At 42.4% G+C, this 26716-nt stretch overlaps 1 long non-coding RNA gene across 2 annotated transcripts; it reads left to right on the top strand.

The window, feature by feature from the left end:
- The first annotated feature begins 6386 nt into the window (after positions 1 to 6386).
- LOC146395197 (uncharacterized) lies at positions 6387 to 22794 on the top strand. Of its 2 annotated transcripts, none has more exons than XR_014831923.1 (3): positions 6387 to 6450; positions 9114 to 9206; positions 17543 to 22794. It is a non-coding gene; the product is annotated as an uncharacterized LOC146395197 (long non-coding RNA). The 2 variants fall into 2 exon arrangements; XR_014831924.1 differs by lacking the exon at positions 6387 to 6450 and having other exon boundaries at positions 9088 to 9206; positions 17543 to 17616; positions 22292 to 22794.
- The last annotated feature ends 3922 nt before the right edge of the window (positions 22795 to 26716 follow it).

The following is a 26716-nucleotide window of genomic DNA, read 5'->3' on the forward strand; positions in this document are numbered from 1 at the left end:
TTCGAACCCTGGCCTCCCTCAGTGGGTTAAGGATTCAGAGTTGCAGTGAGCTGTGGTATAGGTTGAAGGCGTGTCTTGGGTCTGGTGTTGCTGTGGCTGTGGCACAGACCAGTAGCTACAGTTCCAGTTCAACCCCTAGCCTGGGAACTTCCATATGCCGTGGGTACAGCCCTAAAAAGACAAAAGGAAAAAAAAGGTGTTTTGTTTTTGTTTTTGTTTTTGTTTTTAATTATGGCTTGGATCTTTAATCTTTCAATGCTTTTAAATAATGTCACCTTAGATTTTTGTTGTAAACTATTACATTATTCAGGGCCTGGGTTTCACTTCTCATCTTTTACCACCACCTAGGCCTACCAGCAAGGTTTGGCCATGCATTTATTATTTCTATATTTTGGCTAAAATAATAGATGTATTTCCCTCCTGGGCAGGACTCTTGTCTCCTTCAGACTCTCCTGAACAGAGGACAGATGCTAAGTAAGGCCTTTGCCTTATGCACCAGTTAGCTATCGTTGCATAAGAAGGCACACTCCAAACTCTGGCCTAAAAAAGTAAGATTTATGGCTCTTGGGTCAGCTGGACAGCACTTCTGCTCCTGGCCAGGCTTCCCAGGAGTCTCCGGCCAGCTGTGGGTCAGGTAGGTAGTGCTGTTTTTTTCTAAGTCAAGATCAGCTTGAATGGACCAGGTGGGGTCTCCTTCACATGTCTGGGCTTGTTCACCTGGGGGTTACAAGGACCTGTGAGAGAGAGAGGAGCATGCAGGGCCCAGACTTGGGGCTGGCATACTGACATTTCCAGTGCCAAGTTTACCAGCAAGGCACAAGGCCAGCTTAGATTCAAAAGGTGGGGAAACAGACTTCCTCTTGTTGGGAGGAGCTATAGAGTAGCATTGCAGAGACTCTGGCTACAGGGAAGCAATTTCTTGGAGCCATTAGTGCAATCAGTTGCTGCATATTAATTGGGAAGTAATCTTAAGTAAGACTAGTGATCTCTGCCCCAGGTGAAAGGTCCATGACCTATAGCCAATTACTAGAGTTAGATTTCTCAAAGTGTAGTCTTGGAGATCTTGCTGTGGCTCAGCGGTTTAAGGACCCTAAGTTGTCTCTGTGAGGATGTGGGTTCGATCCCTGGCCTTGCTCAGTGGGTTAAGGATCTGGCATTGCCCCAAGCTATGGTGTAGGTTGTAGATGAGGCTCAGATCCAGGGTTTCTATGGCTGTGGCATAGGCCTCAACTGCAGCTCTGATTCAAACCCTGGCCTGGGAATTTCCATATGCCACAGGTGGAGCTGTTAAAAGAGAAAAAAGTTTGGTCTCTATAGCTACCTCCTATATCAGAGTCACTATGGGACTTGAGAGGCCTGAAACCTACTGAATTACCTTTCTGGGACTGGGCCTGGAAAACCTGCATGTTAATCAGTATCCCACTCCCACCCTATAGCACTTACACTTAGGTTTGAGAATCTCTGCATTAGATTCTCCTACTCAACACGAAGAAACATGGAGACTCAAATAAGAGAACGTTTGTTTTCTTTTCAGATACGGAAAACTAACTTTAAAATGAATTACAAAAAGCATAGTCGGATTTTCCAGTGAATTGTCTAAAATTCTTACCTTTTTCCAAACTGTGATAAATATATGTCAAAATTTCATTAGATTAATGAATAAATTCATACCAGTAAAATAATTAGTACGTTTTCTTTTTTGATTTTGTACCTGCAAGAGTCCCCTAAAACCTAATACACCTCAAAATTGGGCCATTTTCCCTTCCTAACTGATAATGTCAAAATCAACATTCCTTTGGTTTCTTTCCTAGAAGGACTCAGATACCCATTATTATTATGTCATCCTTTCTGGAAGCCTTGGTATAGCAAAGATGAAAAATTCACAAATTTATACTTCAGAAGAAAAGAACACAGATACATGGAAGTTATAGGTTTTTCCCAGTGCCTCCTAGCAAGCAAGTTGGGAAGGAAAAAAGATATATTTACCTGTTCAAAATTTGGGTCTGGGAGTTCCTGTTGTGGCTCAGCAGGTTAGGAACTCAATATGCTGAATATGAGGATATGGGTTCTATCCTTGGCCTCACTCAGTGGGTTAAGGATCCGGCATTGCCGTGAGCTACAGCATAGGTCCCAGATGTGGCTTGGATCTGCCTGGATCTGGCATGGCTGTGGCTGTGGCATAGGCCTCAGCTGCAGCTCCATTTGACCCCTAGCCTGGCCAGGGGTTGAACCCACACCTCCACAATGACCTAGGCCACAGCAGTAGGATTCTTAACCCACTGAGCCAAAGTGGGGTCACCAGAAACCAGCTTTTATTCTTGTAAACTCATCAGGCATTATTTATTTATTTATTTTTTTTTTGGGTCTTTTTGCTATTTCTTGGGCCGCTCCCGTGGCATGTGGAGATTCCCAGGCTAGGGGTCGAATCGGAGCTGTAGCCACTGGCCTACGCCAGAGCCACAGCAACGCGGGATCCGAGCCGCGTCTGCAACCTACACCACAGCTCACTGCAACGCCGGATCGTTAACCCACTTAGCAAGGGCAGGGACTGAACCCGCAACCTCATGGTTCCTAGTCGGATTCGTTAACCACTGCGCTACGACAGGAACTCCTCATCAGGCATTTTGTGAGGACCTAGTTAGGGTGGGCTTGGTTCTGTCAGGGCCCCTGCCACCAGGCCCAGGACTCCTGCCTGGGACAGAGGTCAGGATGCTGGATCCCGCTATTCCCTGGGTCACGCTGTGACAGAGTCTAGCGTAAGAAATGGTGGTGGTGAGAGCTGAGGAGGTATCTGTCCACTGTCTCTGCTCTCTGTGGCCCCCAAGACCTAGAGTCCTCACTTCTGAGTCCTTCTCCCCACACCACCCGAGCAGGACGGTCTTTGTCATTTTTGATTTTTCAGACTATGGTTTTATTAGAATAACTGTCACTTTCATAGGCTTTCTTGCCTACAGATCGGAGAGTGTTTGTGTATCTGAATATTCTACACCTTGAAGTGAGAATTTGCTCTGGGGGATTTACTTGATTTCTTGGAGAATGAATTGTCACCTCGCATTTCCCATCTGTCCTCAAGGAAATATGTTTATTTTTAGTGAGCAAGAAAAACCCTAGAGGGGGTAAATAATAGATTCCACTACTTTCTTTCATTTTGTATGGAGCGTAAGATTCTCATGATAATTAACATAACAGATTTCTGAGATCCCTGCAGCTCCTCTGGCAAGGAAAAGTGTGTATGATTGTAAATTTTACATATATATTTTTTTGAATTTTTAATTAAAGTATAGTTGATTTACAATGTTGTGCACATTTCTGCTGTACAGCAAAGTGACCCAGTATACACACACACACACGCACACACACATATATATATGAAGGGAATGTATACATTCTTTTTCTTATATTATCTTCCATCATAGTCTATCCCAAGAGACTGGACATAGTTCCCTGTGCTATACAGTAGGACCATATATACATATATGGTGTATATGTATTTCTGTTTCCATGAGAAATGTTATAGTATGCTTTATTCACCATATACGAAATTTAACATTTTGAAAGACTAACTTTCATTCCACAGATTTAAAGGTGAGAAGCTTTACTCTGTTGTGCAATTTCTTTGGAAATGAATGGCAGCTTGTCATTTTCCTCTGGTTCTCGCTGATGGAAGTTGTGAGGATTCCAGTGTTTTCCCCTGAGAGATGATCTTCCGCTGGCCGCCATCCTAAGTTTTGAGTTGTTTATTCTAGAAGCAATTTAAACAAAAGGGAGGAAATGCCCTGGACTAGTGACTGCATGTAATCATCATGAAAAATGCTTGATACTGAATCAAAGGAGTGGAAGATGGTGTCCTGATTCCAGACTTGCACTCTCACCTCTGGGAACAGGACTCTTTTAGAGAAACCAGGATAAAAAAGAAAGCACGTTGGGGTTCCCATTGTGGCTCAGTGGTAATGAACCTGACTAGGATCTGAGAGGACCCGGGTTCTATCCCTGGCCTCACTGGGTGGGTTAAGGATCTGGCATTGCCATGAGCTGCAGTGTATGTAGGTCGCAGATGGGCCTCAGATCCTGTGCTGCTGAGGCTGTGGCGTAGGCTGGCAGCTGCAGCTCTGATTCGACTCCTCGTCTGGGAACTTATACATGCCTCGGGTGGGGTCCTAAAAAGACAAAAAAAAAAAAAAAAAAAGAAGAGGAAGAAGAAGAAAGCATGTTATGGCTAACCTGGCCCATCTGTAGGGCATCGATCGCCCTCTTTCCTCCTTTGTAGTGTCACCCTGTGAATGAAGAAACCTGGTGAGTTGTGTGCTAATACAACCTAAGGGTTTTTTCTACCCTGTGATGGTATTCAGTGAATGAAGTTTCTACAATGCTATTTCAGTAAAAAAGCAAACACATGAACATTAGAATCAAATGGATTCAGGCGGGAATCATCGATGGATATCTAATCTAAAGGGGGAGGTTCAACATAGACCAGGATACTTCCATTATCTCAAGGTACCTAAAAGGACAGAAGGAAAAAGTTAACTATGCCGTAAAGACATGGAGCAGCATCTTCACCAGATACTAGAAATGAACATCCCCACAAAGGGGCAAATGTATGTCAGGGGTCCTAGGATGGGACACTTCGGGAAGAAAACACCCTTATGTTGTATTCCAGCCCCAAAGATCATTCATGAAACCAAGTCACAACAAAATATCAAAGAAACCCCAGTTGAGGGGCATTCTACAAAGTAACCACAAGGCTGAGGTATGGTTCTCAGGTGCAGGGACATTGCAGAGACAGGACGACTGAATGCAATACGTGGTCCTAAGCTGGATCCTTCACAGGAAAAGTAATGGTTATGATGGTCATTATCGGGAACAGGTGATGTGGACTGTGGATTAGAGGACAAACTATTACGTCAGTGTTAAATGTCTTGCATTTGATAACTGTGCTGTGATTAAGTAAGAGATTTTTAGGAAATACATACTGAGGTATTGAGGTGTAAGGCATCAAACACACAACCTACTGTCATGGATCAAAACTAATTATATTTGTGTGTGTGTGGATACACACATACACGCACATAGAAAGAATACAAAGGCTGCCTTAAGCAAGCACGGCAAAATATTGACATGTGTTACATTAGCGTAAAAGATATTTAGCATTTCCAGGTTTTCTCTAAATTTGAAATCATTTCAAAATAAACTTTTTTTTTTTTTTTTCAGTAGAGACAACTTCCCCACCACATGCCCATACAAGTGTATGTTCTGGGGGAAGAATTCAGGGCAGGGACAGTTTGAATATTCAGAGAAAAATGTCAGGATGAACCGTGAAACACCTTCTCATAAATATTGTTGGAAGCAGTCTTTTTACAATGACAGACTGCAGGAATTCTGTGTCCATCAGGGTAATCCCGTTAAAGAAATTTCAGATGGCTGCAAAGCCCCAAGAGTCCAGGGTGTAGGGTGATGAAGTCCTGGTTGGAGGGTTGATTTATTGCCTGGTTTAACCTGCTTGTTACCGGGAACTTACAGAGCAGCGGTCCGGGTCAAGGCTGTGTGCCCAGCACTGTCCCTCCAGAGGGAAGCCTTGAGATGAAAGGCGGGAAGAAGCACATCCTTTAAACGTTGCAATCCCAGGGGCCGAGGTTGGCCAACCGCCTTTAGTTAGTGCACTGGTACATCTGCAGTGGCTCCTCAGTCTTTTGTGAAGAAGCATCATGGAGGGAAATTTGGTGTTTCATGCAAGCTCTTGCCTGCAGATAGGGACGCATCATGACTCACGAGATTTCAAGTGTGCAAACTTGCTGTTCCTGTAGACTCAGGGCTGGGGCAATGCACCCCTGTACGATGTTTCACAGAGCCTTCTAAAAGAGGGGCACACACGATAACCAGAGTGAAAGAGTGAGAGAGAATGAAGCTGTTGTTCCACCAGTCTTGAGAAAAATCTCAGTGGGACCTCCTTTCACAAACACCTGTAATGTGGGGTTACACTAACACACAGTTAATTCTGTATACAGACCTTTGTCGTGCTCTCGGAAGCACCCTGTGGGGTTACATAGGAAGGAAAAATTCACCCTTTTATTACTTAATCACATCACTCAGTGTTCGAGGTTTTCATTATCTCATAAAATGCTTTCCAGGGGTAGGGAAAGGTGGTTTGGAGGAAAGTTTATTGACTTGCCTTGCTTCCAATTTCATGAGCCTCCAAACAAAAATACTTGTGCTCTCTTATTTGTTGATTTAAAAAAAATATGACTTTTTGTGCAGGATTCGTTCCGTTTCAAGGCCATTTTGTGGTGCCCTAATAGCAATATGCTTTAAGAATTATTTTTCTTAAGTGTAAATGGCATAGAGAGCCATAAATCATTCACATGTATTTGACTGCGGCAGTAATTATTTTTGAGTGTCATAGATCAAAAACACAGCAGAGGATGGAGCCAGTGTGGATCCAGCAAGCTTTCAAAGGTATTTGCTTTAAAAGAAAAATGAAGTCCTAAGACTAAGGCTTCTAGTTTTCAAAGTGCTGTGCAGAATTTCAACCTCATGATCTCTTATCGACTCTGAAAGGGGACACCGTTGTTGTCTTTGCTTAGCAACAGTTTCAAAAGTTTCCATTTTCATTTCCATGGATCGTGTTGTGATTGTTTTTTTCACATGGCGTGAGTTGTTTTACAGGGGGCTCTCCATTCAAGCTGGGGACTATAAAATGTTCTACTTTTTCACTTTGCACCTAGAAAAGAAGGAAAAGAACAACAGAAAAAGCTTTTACTTCATTTTTTTTTTTTTTTTTTTTTAAACAGAGACTAGGCTAGTGATACATGTCGGCTGAGTTTGAGACTTTGCTAGCAGGGAGTACATTTTCCATGTATATGACTTATTTGGCAGAGTAAGATAGTCCCAAGCTTTCTGATTTAACTGTCTTAAAAAATTCCATGGCTTAGAACACAAAATGGGTGTGGGATTTTTAAGGCATAATTGCGGTGGAGTCAAAAGCTCTTTGGAAGCCCAGCAATTAAGGCGGATTACTGAGATCTCTTTCTGAACACAGAGATGGCCGTGTCTCTTTGGGAAAGAAACGCCTGCCTGCAGAGGAAGCAGGAGGTTTCATTTTGGTGCCCAGAAAACTGGGGCAACTATTTCCAGTTCTTGAGATGGCGCTCCCTCCAATGGGTTTCCTTACCTGGACTGTGACTTCCCTGTAAGAAAGAAGAATGATTCCTTGGACTTTTGGTCTTCTTTAGCTAGTGGGGTGTTTTAGGATGTGTGTGTGTGTGTACATGTAGATACATACATATTTTTTGAAAGTTGGATAATTTTTAAATTTCTTTCATTCTTATCAGTTTTGGTAACATGTGTGACTCTCTTGTGTAGCAGGGGCAAATCTCAACTGAGAGAGTGAGAAGTAAGCAGAAGGCTGTCTCTTTGCGGGCCATCCCATGGAATCCTTTTCTTTCTTTCTTTCTTTCTTTCTTTCTTTCTTTCTTTCTTTCTTTCTTTCTTTCTTTCTTTCTTTCTTTCTTTCTCTCTCTCTCTCTCTCTCTCTCTCTTTCATTTTAGAGCAGTACCTGTAGCATATGGAAGTTCCCGGGCTAGGGGTCGAATCAGAGCTGCAGCTGCCAGCCACAGCCACAGCCACAGCAACGCAGGATCCAAGCTGCATCTGCAACCTACGATGCAGCTTGTGGCAATGCTACCCACTGAGCAAGGCCAGGGATTGGACCTGCATCCTCATGGATACTAGTCAGGTCCTTAACTCACTGAGCCATACTGGGAACTCCTAGCATCCCTTTCTTCTCATCCCCGTACATAGCACTGACAGAAAAGGAGATAATTTTCCTTCTCTTTCGTGTTCATGTTCTGGCAACTGGACAGCTTTCCCTTGGGACCAGAAGCATTAAGGCTGACCCTGTGTTCCCTCAATGTGGCAGATTGACTTTGGTTAAAGAATCCAGTGCAACTCCTCAGTGAACACCAGGGCCATTAATTCTCTTTCCAAAATGCTGACTATCTACATAGTCACTCCACACGTGGTGTTTTGTCCCCCATATTTTTTTTTTTTTTTTAGTGGCTTGAAGCTCTGGCTCTATTGTAAACTGCATCCAGCCATTTACCACATTATCCAGCAGGTATTTCCATTCAGTGAGGTGCTGATTGGTTGTAAAATGTCCTTGTAAAATCTATTCTTGCTGTTAACCTCATGTGTATGAAGAAAAAAGTGTTTGGGATTCGCCTAAACTTCTGAACACTGAGCAGAGGGGGTTTGCTTCTGCAGCCTCGTGTTTCTTGAGTTATTAGAAAATCCCGAGCTTGTAAGAACCCTGGGAAGCTTCTAGGGCCCCTCTGGTTCTGGGTGAATCGGCCACTTGAAAGAGTCCTGCGTGTTACTGGGGCTTTCTTGTCTCACATCATCCTTCTCCTGGGAGGGGGGTTACAAGACTTCCCTTCCTAAACTAATACGATACATATCAACGTATACATGAAGAAGTCATTCTAAAAACTAAGCTGACATCTTGCTGGACTGACTTAAAGCCAATTTTCGGTTGTTCTCTCCTTGGAGATAGAGAACTTTGATCTAGTAACACTCCATATCTTATTTAGCCACCCTGAGGGGCTAATCCTGGTTCCTTTAACCCTTTCTTCCCCCACCCCTTTCCCAAATCTGGAACAGTTTATTTTTTTTTCTCTTTAAATAATATATTCTTTAGCTATATCTGTGTCTCGTTTTGTTTTTCAAGGTTTTAAAAACAAAAGTAGAGTTTATCTACAGTGTTGTATTAGTTTCAAGCATACACCAAAGTGATTCAGTTACACATTGGTTACATATAAAACCTCTATTCCATTATAGGTTATTACAAGTTTGGTTTTTTTTTTTTTTGCTTTTTTAGGACTGTACCCGCGGCATATGGAGGTTCCCAGGCTAGGGGTCTAATCTGAGCCGACCTAGACCACAGCTCATGGCAACGCCAGATCCTTAATCCACTGATAGAGGCCAGGGACCAAACCGGCAATCTCATGCTTCATAGTCAGATTCGTTTCCGCTGCGCCGCAATGGGAACTCCAAAGATTTTTTTTTTTTTAGCATGAAAAATTTGGTGCTGATTCTTAATCCATTTACCCCATTTATCCAGGCCAAGAACATACACGTTATGCTGTTGGAGCACAGCTCTGGTAACAGAGATGCCTGCAAAAAATAAAAAGAGAAAAGGATCAAGCATATTAAGGTAGGTTTTTGTCTAGAACACAGACAAAAAAGTTACTACATGTTCAATAAATGAATCTGCTTAAATAAATTTTCATTCCTATGTTATTTTCCTTGCTGCCTGTACCACCTTTTTTATTAATTTAAAAAATACATTCTTAAGATATTTTGACATTTAAAAGCTATCTCTTTTTTATGTCCCTAGGATAATGGAATGCATTATATTGGAGATTTTTACATTTTTGATTAAGCCACTTTCTTGGGGTAGAGAATTAGCACTTTGGTTGGTCTCCCAATGACTGGATTGTTGTTCCCACAGAGTAAAGTGATAAGAAGAGACTACTCCCAGAATGCCATGGGCCTTTTTAGTTAAAACTAGGATGGGTGTAACTTCTTTACTTCCTGAAGCCATATCAGTTACAAATATGTGGAAACAGAGAAGATTAAGCTATTATGGAGAGTTTTCTTCTGAATAATTCATGCTATTTTTCTTGGGTAGAACTGTTCATTCTCCCCTAGAAATAGACTAACTATTGAAGGTTCATTACATTTCTTTTGAGTATCAGAAGTCTGCCCATGATGTTAGATTTGGGAACAGGATGAGTCTTTAGTGTTCCAATAAACAGGGTATAATAAGAATTCTATAAAGAGCCAACCCTTGGCCATGTACTTCAAACATTATATTTCACTAATAGTGATTTTCTGTTTTTCAAAGCTTGAGGGAAAGTAACTTACAATCTTAGTTTAATTATGCACAGCTCTGAAGTAAATCAAGATTGCCCTTCCAAATAAAGCTTTAGTAAAAAATTGTCCTCCTCTCAGCACCCCCAATTTGAAATCAATAAAATTTTGGGTTTTGTCAACTTACTGCTAAATGCTTTCTCTTCTGAAAGCTTTGCCAGCAAACCGACTATTTGCATGACTGGGAGTCCCATTACCCTGTTGAATGCAGTACCATCTTGGTCAATAGGAAATGAGCACACAAAGGCCAGTGGCCAAAGAGCTGATGGTGTTCAGCCTTTATGGTGCAGGGAACCCTTGGACAATTTGCATGTGCTTGATCATTTGATTTGTCAATCTCCCCTGCCAAGTAACTCATCTAGAGTCTTGGGTAGTTCTTTTCCTGTCATTCTCCTGGAAGTGGCTTCAGGTTCTATGCTTTCTCATCTACATCAAAGACTTGAACCTGGGCACAAAACGGATGGAATTCTATTTAAATGCCCACTACTTTAAGCTCATGTTCTCCCTTCCAAAAGATATAATAATCCCTGGCTTTTCATGACAAAATATTTACAACCCCAATTTTCTCTTCCTTCCTTTCCACCTCTTTTGCCCTTAAAACAAACAAATAAACAAACAAACATACACAGTCTTAGGGGAGTTCACTTGTGGTGTAGTGGGTTAAGGATCAGGTGTTGTCATTGCAGTGGCCTGGGTTTGATCCCTGGCCCAAGAAATTGCACATGCTATAGGCGCAGTAAAAAAATAAAAGATAAGGAAACACATAGCCGTCTTAGATAACTTTTCAGATTACCATGCTATACAGTTTGAGAGAGTTAAAAGGGCAAATTTTAATTACTCAAGCATTTGTTGGGTGTCTACTGGATGCCAGCTACCGAGGTCAACTGAAGTTGAATTTTTGCACCTCCAGAATAGCAGCAGTAGAGGGTCCACTGAAGCAAAGATGCTCTGACTTGGTGTGCCAATGTTATTAGAGATGACGTCACATGGCAAAATGGAATAGAGCACTTGGGACCTGGCTGGTGCTATCTGTTAGACTGCAGGGAAGAGAGCAAACAAATTTGTGCCCTTCAGCGAAGAGTGACAGCCATCCAAGAATGGGGGACTCTTTCAAGACTTTCTTTGAGGAAGAGAATGGAAGTGTCAACACCTAATTGAACAGGCTTCTTAATATGGACAAAACCAAACCATTCGAGAAGACAGCAGACTGCTGCCAAAGTGATGGGACAGACAAGGCCTAAGTATGCTTTACTTACATAGCCTCAAATCCTGAAGCCCTAGAAGAAGAAATAACAGCTAGCATTTGTGGGGTATTTACATGTGGCAGGATTTATTTTCATCCTTTTATATACTATTTGAAATGTTATAGTAACCTCTTAAGGTAGGCACTATCATTATTATTTTTCAGAGGGGGTCTGAAGGCATGAGTACCTTGCCTAAATTCACACCGCTAGCAAAAGACGGAACCAGGCAGTCAGATTCCACAGATTGAGAGCCCTGAACCAGAAAATTGGGCTTCTTGGGCTTCAGGTTTCCTGTGCTACAACTTGGGAGAAAGAAGCCCAACATCTTTCTTTCTTGAAGGTTACTTTCCTAGAGAATGAGGGTGGTTTTGTCTACTTGAATATAGACACGCAATCATATAATATGTGGGAGCACGTGATTGTTTTTAATGAGCATAGACATTTCCAGGGAATTAGCTCAGAATCTGGCAACTTTTCTGCCTATGAAGCTCCTGTAGGTGGTTTACGCTCTTCTAGAAAAACTCATACTCTGAAGTTTGCAAAGCAGAGCCCTGGACCTCCCCTGGGAGAGTGGGAAGAAGTTTCTTTTCCTCTTAAGCTGATTAAGGGAGAGCCCCAGGAAAGTGGCATTTTATGGAAGAAGCTCGATCAAAGCCAGTAAAGCTGAGTATAATTCCTTAAATGTATCTTTATGTAAACAGGGAGGACTCCATATGCTTTAAAAATAACACAGTCTGAGTAAGTGACACAGTCCGAGATAGGCATCTGATTCAAAATGAATTCAGCAACTGCAACCAAATTATCTGATGAGGGAGCTTTTGTGTCACATGTTCAAAGCTGACTTTAAGTTCTTAAGAGATATCAAAATAATCAAAGTGTTTTCTTTGCTCTTAGCTGTCTTGTGAAAGAATCATAAATGGTTAAAATGTTTACGTTGATCAGAAACCACAGCCGGGAAATGAAAAAAGAAGTGTTTCTGCCCATGAAACAGGGAGGGGAGAGACCTGGTGGACTGCTATGACAGCCTCTCTCTTAGGGCTGAAAGGATCTCTCTTCCTAGGAGGCCCTGATTCCAGACTGTCAGAAGCTCCCTGGAGAGGGGTGTGTCTTTTAAAGTGAGGAGAGTCAGAATAGGAAAAGGGTCTCCCAATCTTTTTTTTTTTTTTTTTTTTGGTCTTTTTAGGGCTGTACACACAACATGTGGAAGTTCCCAGGCTAGGGGGTTGAATCAGAGCTGTAGCCGCCAGCCACAGCCATAGCTACAGCAATGCCAGATCTGAGCCATATCTTCAACCTACAGCATAGCTCACGACAACACCAGATCCTTTACCCACTGAGTGAGGTCAGGGATCGAACCCACATCCTCATGGATACTAGTCAGGTTCCTTAACCACTGAGCCATGCCAGGAACTCCCAGTCTTGACTGATCCTCATAATTGCCTGGAGTGTTTTTTTTTTTTAATTTTTAAAATTTTATTTATTTATTTATTTTGCTTTTTAGGGCGGCACTGGCAGCATATGGAGGTTCCCAGGCTAGGGGTCGAATTGGAGCTACAGCTGCCGGCGTATACCACAACCACAGCAACAGAGGATCCTTAACCCACTGGGCAAGGCCAGGGATTGAACCTGCATCCTCATGGATGCTAGTCAGATTTGTTTCTGCTGAGCCATGACAGGAATGTCTGGAGTGTTTTCTTTTTTTAAAAAGATACAGAGTCTCAGGCTCCTCCCCCTGGAAGGTCTGATTTAGCAGGTCCAGATGGGAAACTAGGAAAATGAATTTTAACAAATCTCCTTAGATGGGAGCCTTACAATCAACCAGGACTGGAAGCCAAAGTCTCGTGCACACATTTTGCAGATGAGTAGGCTGAGGCTTGACCAGGATAATTAAAATACTCAATTGCTACTCTAGAGGTGAATTGAAGCTGGAATTCCTTTCCTTTCCTTTCTCACCCCCTCCTTCGCCTCCTCTTCCTTCTCCTCTAACTCCAGTGCTTTTTTTAAAAGTTGCTGAGAACATACATAGTGTCCAGTGAGGGATGAGCGCCTGTGTGTATGTATGTGTGTGCGTGCTCACAAAGATGAGGGCCTGTCAGTGGAAGATGATAAATATTGGGCTATTAATTTGATGTGTCATCAGATGAGTAAAAATCTCTGACTCTTGGAACTAAAATGTTTATCTTGTGAAAATATAATTATTTAGTGCACAGATTCCTGGGAGAAGGAACACAAGAAATAAGAGACATTTTCCAAAGAGTTGTTCAAGGAAATATGAAATTTACTTTGTCAAAGGCTTACAAAATCCTGTAGGAGAGTCATGCCTTCCATCCTAGAAAGAAGGTGAAAAAGCATTTTTTTTTTTTTTTTTTTGCTTTTTGGGGCTGCACCCAAGACATAAGGAGGTTCCCAGGCTAGGGGTCTAATCAGAGCTGTAGCTGCCAGCCCACACCACAGCCACACTAAGGTGGGATCCGAGCCGCGTCTGCGACCTACCCACAGCTCAGGGCAACTCCGGATCCTTAATTCACTGAACCAGGGATCAAACTTGTGTCTTCATGGATACTATGTGGGTTCATTACTGCTGAGCCATGACAGGAACTCCCAGGGAATGTATCTTATTCCTACTTTAAACCCTCAAATGCCTAGCTCAATGTCTGACATATAATATTGAAGATCATAATAATGATTTATTAAGCATTTATTTAATTTTCAAAAGAATCCTATGATATGGGGACAGTTATAACCCCCTTTCGCATGGGGGGAGAGAGCTACGCAAATACCATCCGATTTTTTAGCGAGTGGAGAGGAAGCACCACTTCTGGCCTAACATAGAAAAAGGTTTGGGGAGTTCCCCCTGTGGCAAAGTGGGTTAAGGATCCCATATTGTCTCTGAAGCAGCTTGGATTCTATCCCTGGCCAGGAACTTCCATATATGCTCTAGGTGTGGCCAAAAAAAAGAAGAGATTCAGGATGCAAGGTGAGTTTTTGTGGGGGGATGGGGATGGGTAGGATGAAGGAAAATTGGGGCAGGATGCTGCTAGGCAGAAGGCCCGACTGCCGACCTGCTTGAGAGGGTGGGAAAGCATCCAGGGGAGTGTGCTTGAAGGTCAGGTGCAAGATGTCTCCTAGGAGCAGGTTTGGGCACTGAGATTGGAAAGGTAATTTGGGGTGGACCCAGGGATGGCCTTGAAACCTGGGTTGAGAACCTTGGCTTTTATTCTGTCCACATTAAGAAGCCCGAAGGCTTTGAGCAGGGGCATGGCAGGCTATAAAATGCTATTCTGGGATGATTGCATTATGAGTGTAAGGGGGCCTGGGGCACTACAGTTTGAAGACCCTGTTAAAAAAATCAGGATATTTGGAGGAAGTGCCAGTTAAAGGGCAGAGGAGAGGGTGAGTTCATCTTTGCCTAGATTGAGTGGGCAGGCGCATGTCAGGTGGCCATCTCTAGCAGGCAGTTGAAGCTATAGCGCTGGAGACAAAGATCTAGAGAGTGGATTTGGGGGGGGGGGGTGTATATCCTAAAGTTTCCAGAAGTTCCCTGGGCCAGGGATTAAACCCGCACCACAGCTGTAACCAGAGCCACAGCAGTGACAACGCTAGATCCTTAAACCTCTGAGCCATAGGGGAACGCCCATGGAATGTGGATTTTTGCAGTTGGTAGTGAATGAGATCTCTGAGTAGGAGAATCAGGGGCCGGAAAAACAGAAGGTCCATAACCAAATCTTGTGCACCTGACATATTTGGGAAGCAAATGGTTAAATGGAGTCCGGCGTGTAATAAACATTTGCACTTCATTAAAAAATACGGGAGTTCCCATCGTGGTGCATTGGAAACGAATCTGACTAGTATCCACGAAGATGCAGGTTCGATCCCTGGCCTTGGTCAGTGGGTAGGGGATCCATTGTTGCCATGGCTGTGGTATAGACTGGCAGCTGTAGCTTCAATTCAACCCCTAGGCTGGGAACTTCCATATGTCACAGGCTCAGCTGTAGAAAAAAAGACCCCCTCCCCCATACAGGATTAACTGTTCAATGTGTTCATCTCTTACGTGTGAGTTTATCCAGAGATATACTTTTTTTTCCCTCAGCTGCCTGCAAAACATTCCCACCAAGCTATTTGCTGTCTGGAAGTCTTGCCAGAACCTCAAACTTGACACTATTTCCCTAACATGGCTTTTCAGTTTCCAAACTTGTTTTGTGTACAGGTATCTTCCTTTTCTAGTAGACAGCACCCTCTCTTTCAGGCTCAAAACCCTTGATTCTCCTTTGTTATTCCGTTTGTTTCCAAGGCCCAGGAGGTTGACCTCTGTGTTCCTTGTAAGTGCCTAGCTTATGCTCTCACACTGCTGGGCTTGCATTTAGGGCCCCAGTACCTCTACCTGGGGATGTTGCAACAAGCTCTTAATTCACCCTCCCAAGTTTACACTCTCCTCCCACTCATCCATCTTCCGCCCCGCTACTACCAGATCCATCTTTTGGCATCTGATCTTCTGACTCACCTGACCCTCTTAAAATCCTTGCATAGACTGAATTTGCTGACGATGGTGGTTTTGCGTATGGTCTCCCAAATGAAATCTTGTCCAGAAATTCTAGTATGTCAACGAGATAAAAGCAGTCTGTTCTGGTCATACCAGGAGAGTATCCTGGATCATTGCCCATTCTGTCTTCCTAACACCTAAAACTCAGCAGAAGAGATTTTGAATAGATGCCAACTTCCTGAGCCTCCTTGTCCTGGCCCTCTGAAATTTCCTCCCAACTTTCTTTTTCCATTTTTTCTTTCCCGTAGGGAACGCAGTGCATACTATGTCTCCTACGGTTGAGGCAAAGGGAACTGTTGTTTCCATGCTGCCCCACTTTGTATCCTTTGCTCACGTGAATACGATTCTTGTCTGTTTAGAGTACCATCCCTTCATCTGAGTATGTCTAAATCATATCTTTTAAGACCCACTCAAAAGCTTCCTCAGTCCATCCTCCCCTGACTTCTAAGCAATGTCTGTTCTCCTTTACCCCTCATTGTCCATCATCTGGGTCTCTCTTAGCCATGTATCTCCCCCTGCTTTTTTTTGTTGTTGCTGTTTGGTTTGGTTATTTTACTTTATTTTATTTTTAATACCCTATCAGATTTCTTTATTTTTTAAATTTATTTTTTATTAAAATATAGTTGAGTTACAATGTCATGTGCCAATTTTTGCTGTACAGCAAAGTGACTCAGTCATACACACACACACACACACACACACACACACACACACACACACACATACACATTTCTTTTCTTATATTATCTTCCATCATGTTCTATCACAAGTGATTGGATATAGTTCCCTCTGCTGTACAGTAGGACCTCATTGCTTACTCACTCTAAATAAAATAGTTTGCATCTACCAACCCCAAACTCCTAGTACATCCCACACACTCTCTCCTCCCCCTTGGCAACCACAAGTCTGTTCTCTGTGTCTGTCTGTTTCATTTTGTAGATAGGTTCATTTGTACCATATTTTAGATTCCATATATAAATGATATCATATGGTATCTGTCTTTCTCTTTCTGACTTACTGCACTTAACATGAGAATCTCTAGTTGCATCTATGTTGCCGCAAATGGCACTATTTCATTCTTTTTTATGAGTAGTATTCCATTGTGTATATGTACCGCATATTCTTAATCCATTCATCTGTTGATGGACATTTAGGTTGTTTCCATGTTTTGGCTATTGTGAATATTGCTGCTATGAACAAGCGGATGCATGCATCTTTTTGAATTACAGTTTTGTCCAGATATATGCCAGGAGTGGGATTGCTGGATCATATGATGGCTCTATATTTACATTTCTGAGGAACCTCCATACCGTTTTCCAAAGTGGTTGTACCAATTTACATTCCCACCAGCAGTGTAGGAGGGTTCCCTTTTCTCTACCTTCTCCAGCAGTGGTTATTTGTAGACTTTTTAGTGATGGCTATTCTGACTGGTGTAAGGTGGTACCTCATTATAATTTTAATTTGGATTTCTCTAGTAATTAGTGATGTTGAGCTATCACTTTCTATTTTGTATTAGGATTATTTAGTGCCATTTTTCTCTCCTCTTGTAGACTGTGAGTGAAGTCCTGGAAGTCACGGTAATTGATGGATTTGCCCTCTTATTCTTTCTCAGGGACCAGGACACACCTTAAGCTCGTTGCTCAGTTATTAGCTGAACAAATGCCGGGTTCATGAGCATCTTGAAGGAAAGGATGAGGGCCTCATCATTAGGGCGCATTTTCCATCATGTGTCACACAGGGCTGGGCTTAACAGCAGACCTTGGATTGATTATGTCAAATTGGCAGGCACTTTATTTTACTTTGCAGCTGTACTATGCTTTCTTCCCTTTTCAGATGTCTTTTGGAAGCCACTGATGGGAGTCCCTCTGGAGAGCCACAGAAGAACAATTTGTTCATCCAGCATGGAGGTAATGGGGACAGTATTGGTATTGCCATTTTGTTCATGGGATTCATAGGCTGAAAGAGGTAAGTAAAGTGCGTGAATTTCAGACAGAGGCAGAATCTTAAAATGCCTTTCTTTGTTATGCCTCTTCCATCCTAGATCATCTTTCCAGTTAGTATTTTGTGGCATGTTCCCTTTGAGGTCATTTACTGCATGTCCCTGTCTCTAGGGCAGACCTTCTGAAGGGGTCTGGAAAGAATCTAAACTAATGATTTGGAACTTTTATAGTTATGCATCTCTAGCGAGGTGTATAAAGGGTTTGAGTTGAAAGAGCCCGGAGGACTGTGGCAATAAGCTTCTGGTAAGGGCAGTGGGTAAGTCTGAAGGAATAAATTAAAGTACCAGATGCCCTTTATACTGCTCAGCTTCTCAGCGTGAGTCAGTCCCAACTTCCCAGCTTGGGTCACAAGTTTATCTTCTCTAAGGGCTGTGAAAGCAGCCACAGCGGCAGGAGATGATGGATGGAGTTTTTCTGAGGAAGGATGTACATGGAAGATCTGTTGGGGTCTTGAAATTCCCCAGGAAGGTTCAAGCATTTCTTACTGTCTGAATTCAGTAGATTAAAAAAAAAAGTGCTGGGGGAGGTTTTCCATAAATCGTTTGACTTAATTGTATCCGTTTCAGTATCCTTTAGGAAAACTTGATTGCAAGTGTGACGAAGCAAGGGAGGAGATTTTTGTGATCCCTATTTTTTAAAATTAAGAAGAAAGCACATAGCTCATTTATGCTTTAAAAGTTTAATTAAGGGAGTTCCCATTGTGGTGCAGCAGAAACAAATCTGACTGGTATCCACGAGGACTTGGGGGTTCGATCCCTGGCCTCATTCAGTGGGTTATGGATCTACCATTCCATTTTTATATTTTTCTCCTAAAGGCTCAAATCTCTTAAAGCACACAGGCTTAGAGATATGCCAGTTCTTTCCCTCATCATTTTTGAAGATGGACTTGCCCTCAGTTTTCTGTTGATAAGCAAATCAGGTTTTTCTTCAATAACAACTCAGCATCTTTTGCCAATGGAAATAAGTACATATTTCCTGAACCAATGATTAGATGTTTCAGTGTCATTTCTTCGGTTACAATATTCTCAGTTATCATACGTCAATGTTGGCCTATTCATAGACATTACCATTGAAGAATGCTTAAAAAGACCTCAGAAATGAAACAACTGACACTTCACATAGACTGAAATCACAATATTTATCTCTAACACTGAGTATACCTTATAAAGCAGGGATTAATGACACTTGTTTTGAATTTTATTGCTAGGTTTAAATTTCAGCTTATCCACTAATTTATTACTTTGGTCAGGTCACTTCTCTGCACCTGAATTTCTTCATCTGAAAAGGAGAATAAGTGCAGATCATGTCCATGTTAGTCAACTTTTTACTGCAATAGTGCTGTGTGACAGACAGCTCCCTCTCCAATCTCAGTGGTTTATGTCCACAAATACTATTTTATTTCTCGAGAGTTTGTAGGTCAACTGTGCAGCTCTACTCTAGACTGAAAGGTGGGTTCAGATCAACTTTGCCGGTATCAGGCTGAAAGAGAAGGGTGTTTCTGAGGAGCATAGGAGAGTGAGCCATGCCATTGAACACTCCCTGTGAGAGCCTCGACTTGCATAAATTTACATTTCATTCAAAGAAGTCATATGGCCAAGTTCAAAGTTGAGGGGATGGGTAATTATACTTTTCCCATGCAAAGAGAAAGGCAGAATGAGTAGCTGTTCACCAGTAACATCTACCTCACTCTCCTAGGGTTGCTTGAATAATAACTGATGCATGTATAGCTCTTAGCACAGTTGCTTGTCACATAGAAAAAGATTAGTCGAATTCCTTATTATTAAGTCTTATAAAAAGATGGTGCCATCCGTTGAAAGAGAGCAACAAACAGATTTCTGGAAACGCATTCAGACCTTAGAGATTCATGTTCTAACTTGCCCTGAGTCTCTCCTTTATTGTCCTACTTCTCCCACTCCTGTTGTAAAACCTGTAAAAACAGACTGTTAGCAGTAGGAGAGCCAAGCGGTGATGTTTCTGGTTCTCTCTTCCTTATCCAGCCTGGTGCTGAACTGACCACTGACTATTTCTATAATGTTCCCAAAGTGTCATGAATTTGATTTTCTCAGGACCTATGGTAGTGAGTTGTGACTCTCAGGAAGTACTTAACTGCTGTTAACTTTCTCCCTCCCTCCCTCCCTCCCTTCCTCTATCTTTCCTCTCATTTCTTCATTACTGTAACCAGTGACCCTTATGAATAAATATTTCTGTGATCTTGGAAGTAGACACTGGTACAGTGTTTGGGAGGCAAGATACTTATTAAGGTTTGGGAAAAAGAAGGAGTCAATCTGCGAAGCCTCAGCCAATCAGGCAGGGGCTCCGGAGCTAGAATAGCTTTCCAAAGCTCTCCTGAGTTGGGTCACGATGACCAAGCCTTTGCATATCTGCCTAGACCAGTCATTTGATGTGGGCATGGCTTGGGCTGGGGGACCCTGTGACTTGAAGGAGCTGGCAGCTGGAGGTTGGGTGCAGAAGGCACAACCTGCAACTGGACAGCAAGCCCTTCCTGAAGAGGGGTCTGTGTGGTGCCTCTCCATGTCAATTGCAAGTATCTAGCTCATTGTACACATTTGATCATTGTTGCTTACTGCTGGCTCTCATTGATATTCATGTTGATGGGCAGTCTTGCTGTCTCAGCCACCTTTTTGACTATCTCCTCCACTGCCCCCCAAATAACCTATCCCCTCTTGCTTGACCTGAGCTCCAACAGGGGTCTTTTCTTTTCTTTTTTTTAAGGGCTGCACCTGCAGCATATGGAAGTTTCCAGGCGAGGGGTTGAATTGGAGCTGCAGCTGCCAGCCACAGCCACAGCAATGCCAGATCTGAGATGCCTCCATGACCTATACTACAGCCCACGACAATGCTGGATCCTTAACCCAAACAGTGCAAGGCGAGGGATCAAATGCGAATCCTCATGGATAGTAGTCAGGTTTATTATCACTGAGTCACAAGGGGAACTCCCAACACGGCAAACTTTTCTCTTCTGAGGACGATGATGTCAGCAAGTCCCACTAGGACCCTTTAGCTCTGAGCCCTTGAGAACACTGAGCTCGGCACTCTTGGATTTCCAACCTCAGCTCATCTAACTCCAAGTAATGGGGCGAATAAAGTTTCTAGACTGTAGTGCTCCTTAAACTTTCAGGTGCACCTGAACCTCCTAGAAATCTTTTTAAAAATAAGGATTCTGATCCAGTAGGGCTGAGACTGTTTCTAGGAAGCTCTTAGGTGATGTTGATGCTGCTGGTCTAGGGAACACTCTTTGAATAGAAAAGTCTGGAACATTGCTCTCTAATAGAACTTGCTGCAGTGGTGGAAATGTTCTGTATCTACTTTGTCCAAGACACTAGCCACTAGCCACTAGCCACATGTGGTGATTCAGGTTTTAAAATGTGGCTAGTGCCGTGGAAGACATAAATTTAAATAAAATTTTATTTTATTTTGTTAAATGTGGCTAGTGGTGAATGCATTGGTTTAGAGAATAGAATCCCTGGCCTATTTAACTCTGAATTCCTAGGACGTAGCCCGGAATGTGGTGGCTCTCAATGCATGTTTGTTGTATGCAAGGAGCATGCTGGCTGAGGCAAGGGTATGAGATGTCATGGGAGACACATTCAGGTCTGTTTCATTTTATTTTTCCTAGAAACAGTATTTCAGGTAGTGTGATGTAGGGAGTGGGTAAGACGGCAGAGTCCAAAACTCTCCTGTCTGGATTTAAATATAGGCTCTGCCATTATTAAACCTTGTCAACTTGATCCCTGGGCCTCACTTCCCTCATCTGTAAAATGGGAACACAGGCATACATCATTTTATTGTGCTTCATTTTAGTGCATTTCACAGATGATGCATTTTTTACAAATTGAAGGCCTGTGCATTGAGCAAGTCTATTGGTGCCATTTTTCCAATGACATTTGCTTACTTCATGTCTTTGTGTCACATTTTGGTAATTCTCACACTATTTTAAACTTGTTCATTATCATTCAATCTGTCATGGTCCTCTCTGATCAGTAATCTTTGATGTTATTGCTGTGACTCACTGAAGCCTCAGAGGATGGGTAGCATTTTTTTAGCAATGAAGTATTTTTTTAATGAAGGTATGCCCATTTTTTAAAGACATAATGCTATTTACTGCATACTTAATAGAATATAATGTAGTGTAACATAGCATTTCTTTCTTTCTTTTTCTTTTTCAAGCCTCAACTGTGGCATATGGAAGTTCCCGGGCCAGGGGTCAAATCCAAGCTGCAGCTGCAGGCCTATGCTACAGCTGCAGCAACTTGAGATCTGAGCAACATCTGTAACTTAAGCCACAGCTTGCAACAATGCTGGATCCTTAACCCATGAGTGAGGCCAGGGATTGAACCTGCATCCTCAGGGACACCATGCCAGGTTCTTAATCCACTAAGCCCCAACGGGAGCTCCTTAAAATAACTTTTAAATGCCCTGGGAAACCGAAAGATTCATGTGACTCACTTTATTGCAATATTTGCTTTCTTATGATATTTGCGTTATTGTGGTGGTCTGGAACTGAACCCACGATCTCTCCAAGGTGTGGTTGTAAAAGATTGTTTCCCTGTGTCCCTTACAGGATTGGGTGTGCTGGAGTGACTGAATATCTACGAGGTTCTTAGAAGACCTCCTGGAACATATGAAGTTCTCTCATGTGCACATGGTCTTACGTGTACGTGGTCTTACCAGGGCCGACTCCACCTGTGCTAAGCCCTCATGCAGCTTTGCCTTCTTTCCACCTTTCACAAAAGCTGAGCAACTCCTTGAGCTCCACGTTCTCAGGTGGAGGGTGACTTTCACATTGCTGATGCTACTTTGGACAACTTAGTCTGATGGCGTCATTAACCCAGAAGCATGTAACCCAAACCCCCATCCCTACATGGAGTCACTTCATCGAAGTGTCTGGTGTGAGGAGGAGAGGGGAGATGCTAAAACAATGAGGTCAACCTTCCAAACCAAACAGGGTAATGCTAGCTGGCCCCATAGAAGATAGGGCTGCTGGGAAATTCTGCACCCGTGTTTATACAAAACCAAGCAGGAAATGTTTGCCAGTGGAATAAATAAAGGAGCCTTCTAGTTACATAATGTTTGTTGTGCCCCAGTTTAAGGCTGTTTTGGAATCATTGCTTGGCCTGAGGTTTGAATTTGAGAGAGCAAGGTGCCCATTTCCTCTTTTGTTTTCTTGCTCTTGATACTTGAAACATCACTCTTCTCCAGTTCCTCCTGGCCTGAGTTAAAGCTGAACTTGAATGTGACTTCATCACTTTGCTTTGGACAGACCTGGTGATCTGCTTTGTTTCTGAACTTCTGTCCTGGGGAGATTCGACCTGGGCAGGGGGTGATGGGCTGGGGGTGGTGAGGCCCCCATGTACTCATGTGCCTAGAGATAGAGGAAGCTCTACTGTTACTAAAAACACATGCATTTGTTGAGATCTGACTATGTGCCAAACACTCTGCTAGGCACAGTCTCAGGCTCTCACTATAACCTTGCAATAGGCAATTATGATCCAGCAATATAGTGGGGTTTTATTTATTTATTGGCTATGCCTGTGGCATGAAGAATTTCCTGGGCCAGGGATCAAACCCATGTCACAGCAATTTACAACACTGGATCCTTAACCACTAGGCCACCAGGGAACTCCTTGAGTTTTTTTTTTTTTTTCCCTTTCTTTTTCCTTTTTAAGGCCATACCTGCAGCATATGGAAGCTCTCGGGCTAGGGGACAAATCGGAGCTGCAGTTGCTGCCCTACAGCCATAGCAATGCCAGATCTGAAGCTCGTCTGCGACCTACACCGCAACCCACTGAGTGAAGGCAAGGACTGAACCTGCATGCTCATGGATAATAGTTGGGTTCTTAACCTGCTGAGCCACAACAGGAACTCCCCTAGAGTTTTTAAGCAACATGTTGGCTCAGGAGCTAGGGTAAGTTAGCCCCATGTCTCTGCTCTCCCCCTTTCTATTACACTGCCTTTTCTGGACTACAAATTTAAGCAAATATTTCAACTTGGCAACCTACATTTCCCTGTATACCCCAGGAAAACAATATATTCTCACCTAGAAGAAAAGAAAATCTAATTGTAAAAAAAAAAAATCAAAATCCTCATGATAGAACACAGTTTAGTTTGTCTAGATGAGCACATTTATGACAGCATGAACTTCTCACTACCCTGAAAAAGAGCTACCTTTCTCTGCTCCCAGTGCACATTTCATAGCAGCACTTACTGAGCACCTGCTGGATGCAGTGTCTGCCTCTAAGTTATAGAGGACAAGTACAGCAAGGTGCAAAGTCCTAACATAGTTCTGGCAGACTGGGGAGTTTGGTGAAACCCATCTTACTGCCTTGAGCTTCAGTTGGCTTATGTGTAAGATATTGGTGTTCACGAACTCTGAAGTTTTACGGTATGGTGATCCTGGCTGAGCCTTTAGGCCCTCGGAGAGAAAACTCTACTCTCTAGTCTCTTATCTCCTGGGGCTGCTCTTAGAGTTCACTTGGAAATTCTGGAAAAGGTAAGAAAACATATCCATGACTCAGGTGCCCCTTAGGATTCGGTGGGACTGAAGGAGAACTGGAGAACAAGGCAGAATTGGAAGCCATGGCGGGGTCTGACATTCCCTGGACATTTGCTATGACTCCAGCACTATGGTCAGTGAGTTACTGGAACTGGCTTTACTTATTAGTCACTTAGTACAATGATTTAGAACAGTGTGAGTGGCATGTGAGTGAATCTCAGGAGCTGAGAGGATGGAGAAATGTTTGTAAATGGATGGGGAAGGGGGCTTAAGTGATTTGAGGTTCACCCCAGTGGCCCCTGAATTTTGGAGTAGCTGGCAGTCAATTGGGAAAGGGTCTATGGAACTGGTCTTAAAGCTTCGCTTCTTGGTTCATACATCCTTTTTGCTTAGTTTGCACCCATACTGGTTGCAGTGTGTCTGTTGGGAGAGAGGGGGGTGGTCTGACCTTCCTCACAAAGTCGTTCCTTGGTGCTGTCACTTAGCCCCAGCGGATCCTCTTTGTACCAGGGTCCAAGTGTCTGAAATTGCATTGTTGAAGAATCATTCCTTAGTGCTCTGCCCTTTCCCTGCAGGTTTCCTTTTTCTAAATTTATTTATTTTTCTTGAGGATTAATTTACATTCAGTGAAATGCGTAGATTTTAAGTATCTAATCTGAGTTTTGATAAACATATATTCCCATGGATTCACCACCACTCAAGACTTGGAACATTTTCATGGCACAAATAAACCTGCCTACAAAACAGAAACAGACTCACAGACATAGAGGACAGACTTGTGATTGCCAAGCGGGGGGCGGGGGGGAAGGGAGTGGGATAGACTGAGGGTTTGGGGTTGGTAGATGCAAACTAGTACATTTAGAGTGAATAATCAGAGAAGTCCTACTGTACAGCAGAGGGAATTCTAGCCAATCTTTTGGGATAGAACATGATGGAAGATAGTATGAGAAAAAGAATGTATTTATGTGTGTGTGTATCGCTGGATCACTTTGCTGTACAGCAGAAATTGGCACAACATTGTAATCAACTATAATACAAAAATTTTAATAAGATTTGGAATATATCTATTTCTCCAGAAAGTCCCATTTTTCCCCCTTTCTAGTCAATCCTTGCCCCTCTAACCACCAGGTAACAACTATTCTGATTTTTATCACTCTAGATCAGTTTCACCTATTCTAGCAGTTCATCTATGGAAGCAAACAGTATGTACCTTTTGAGTCCGCCTTCTTGGTGTAATTGTCTTCAGATTCTTCCATGTTACTGTGTGTACCGGGAGCTTGTTCCTTTCTATGGCTCAGTACAACCCCATTGTATGAATACACTACAAGTTTTAAAATCCATTCTTTAGGTAGTCTCTAATTTTTGTCATTATAAACAATGCTGGTATGAAAGTTCATGTTCAAGTCTTCTGTTGGCACATGCATTTGTTTCCCTTGTGTAGATACCCAGAGGGGAATTATTGGGTCAGAGGGCAGTTTTCCAAAGCTGTTGTGCCATTTTACACTCTTACTCAAGATTTTCTCTCAAAAGAGCAACAGTGCCCGAAGGGGGATCTTTGTACTACTTTGTCTCTGATGTTCCACCTCCCTCTCTCCCCATCAAACCGACCAACTAGCCAATCTGAACATGGAGCAGGACTCAGTAAACATCCCTCTCTCTGATTATTTAGGCTTTTTATTCTCATATTCTTTATGTCAAAAAATCAATCTGTCAAAATAGACACAAAAATGAAAGGTTGAAAGACTCTAAAAACACAAGGAGAAAGCAACAACCAACATCATTCTAATGACTATTGAACACTTTCCTGTTCATGAAAAACACAAGGATGTCCACTTATCACTTCCATTGACATCGTACTGGAGGTCATACTAGTCCGATAAGACAAGAAAAAGAAAAAAAGGCATAAAGATTGAAAGGGAGACTACAGCTCTTTATTTGGAGATGGCATTTTTATCTATGTAGACAATCCTAAGGAATCTACAAAGATCTGCTAGAACTAATATTAGCTTCAGCAACGTGTTAGCACTCAAAGTTGATGTGCAAGATTAATTGTATTTCTATATCCAATAGCAAACAATTGAAAAATAAAAGAAAGCAAATCATTTGCTAAAGCATCAGAAGAACATAATGTACTTAAATTTATTTCCAACAAAAATGTGCAAGATTTGCATGCTGGAAATATACCATATCCATGGTTTGGAAAACTCAGTATTATTGACTTTTAAAGTGATCTCTATAAGGAGTTGGCAAATATTTTCTGTAAAGGAACACAGAGTATATACTTTAGGTTTTGCAGGCCATGTGATCTTCTTCAAAATTTATTTTATTGAAGTATAGTTGATTTCTAATGTTGTGTTAGTTTCTAGTGTATGGCAAAGTGAATCAGTTTTTAATACTCTTTTCCAATATGGTTTATTACAGGATTTTGAATATAGTTCCCTGTACTACATAGTAGGATCTTGTTTATCCATTCTACATATAATAGTTTGCAAT

Source organism: Sus scrofa, chromosome 17, assembly GCF_054392235.1.
Source record: "Sus scrofa isolate SSC_HxYL_T2T_F1_AM1 chromosome 17, Sscrofa_HxYL_maternal_Yorkshire_Landrace_v2.0, whole genome shotgun sequence".
NCBI lineage: Eukaryota > Metazoa > Chordata > Mammalia > Artiodactyla > Suidae > Sus > Sus scrofa.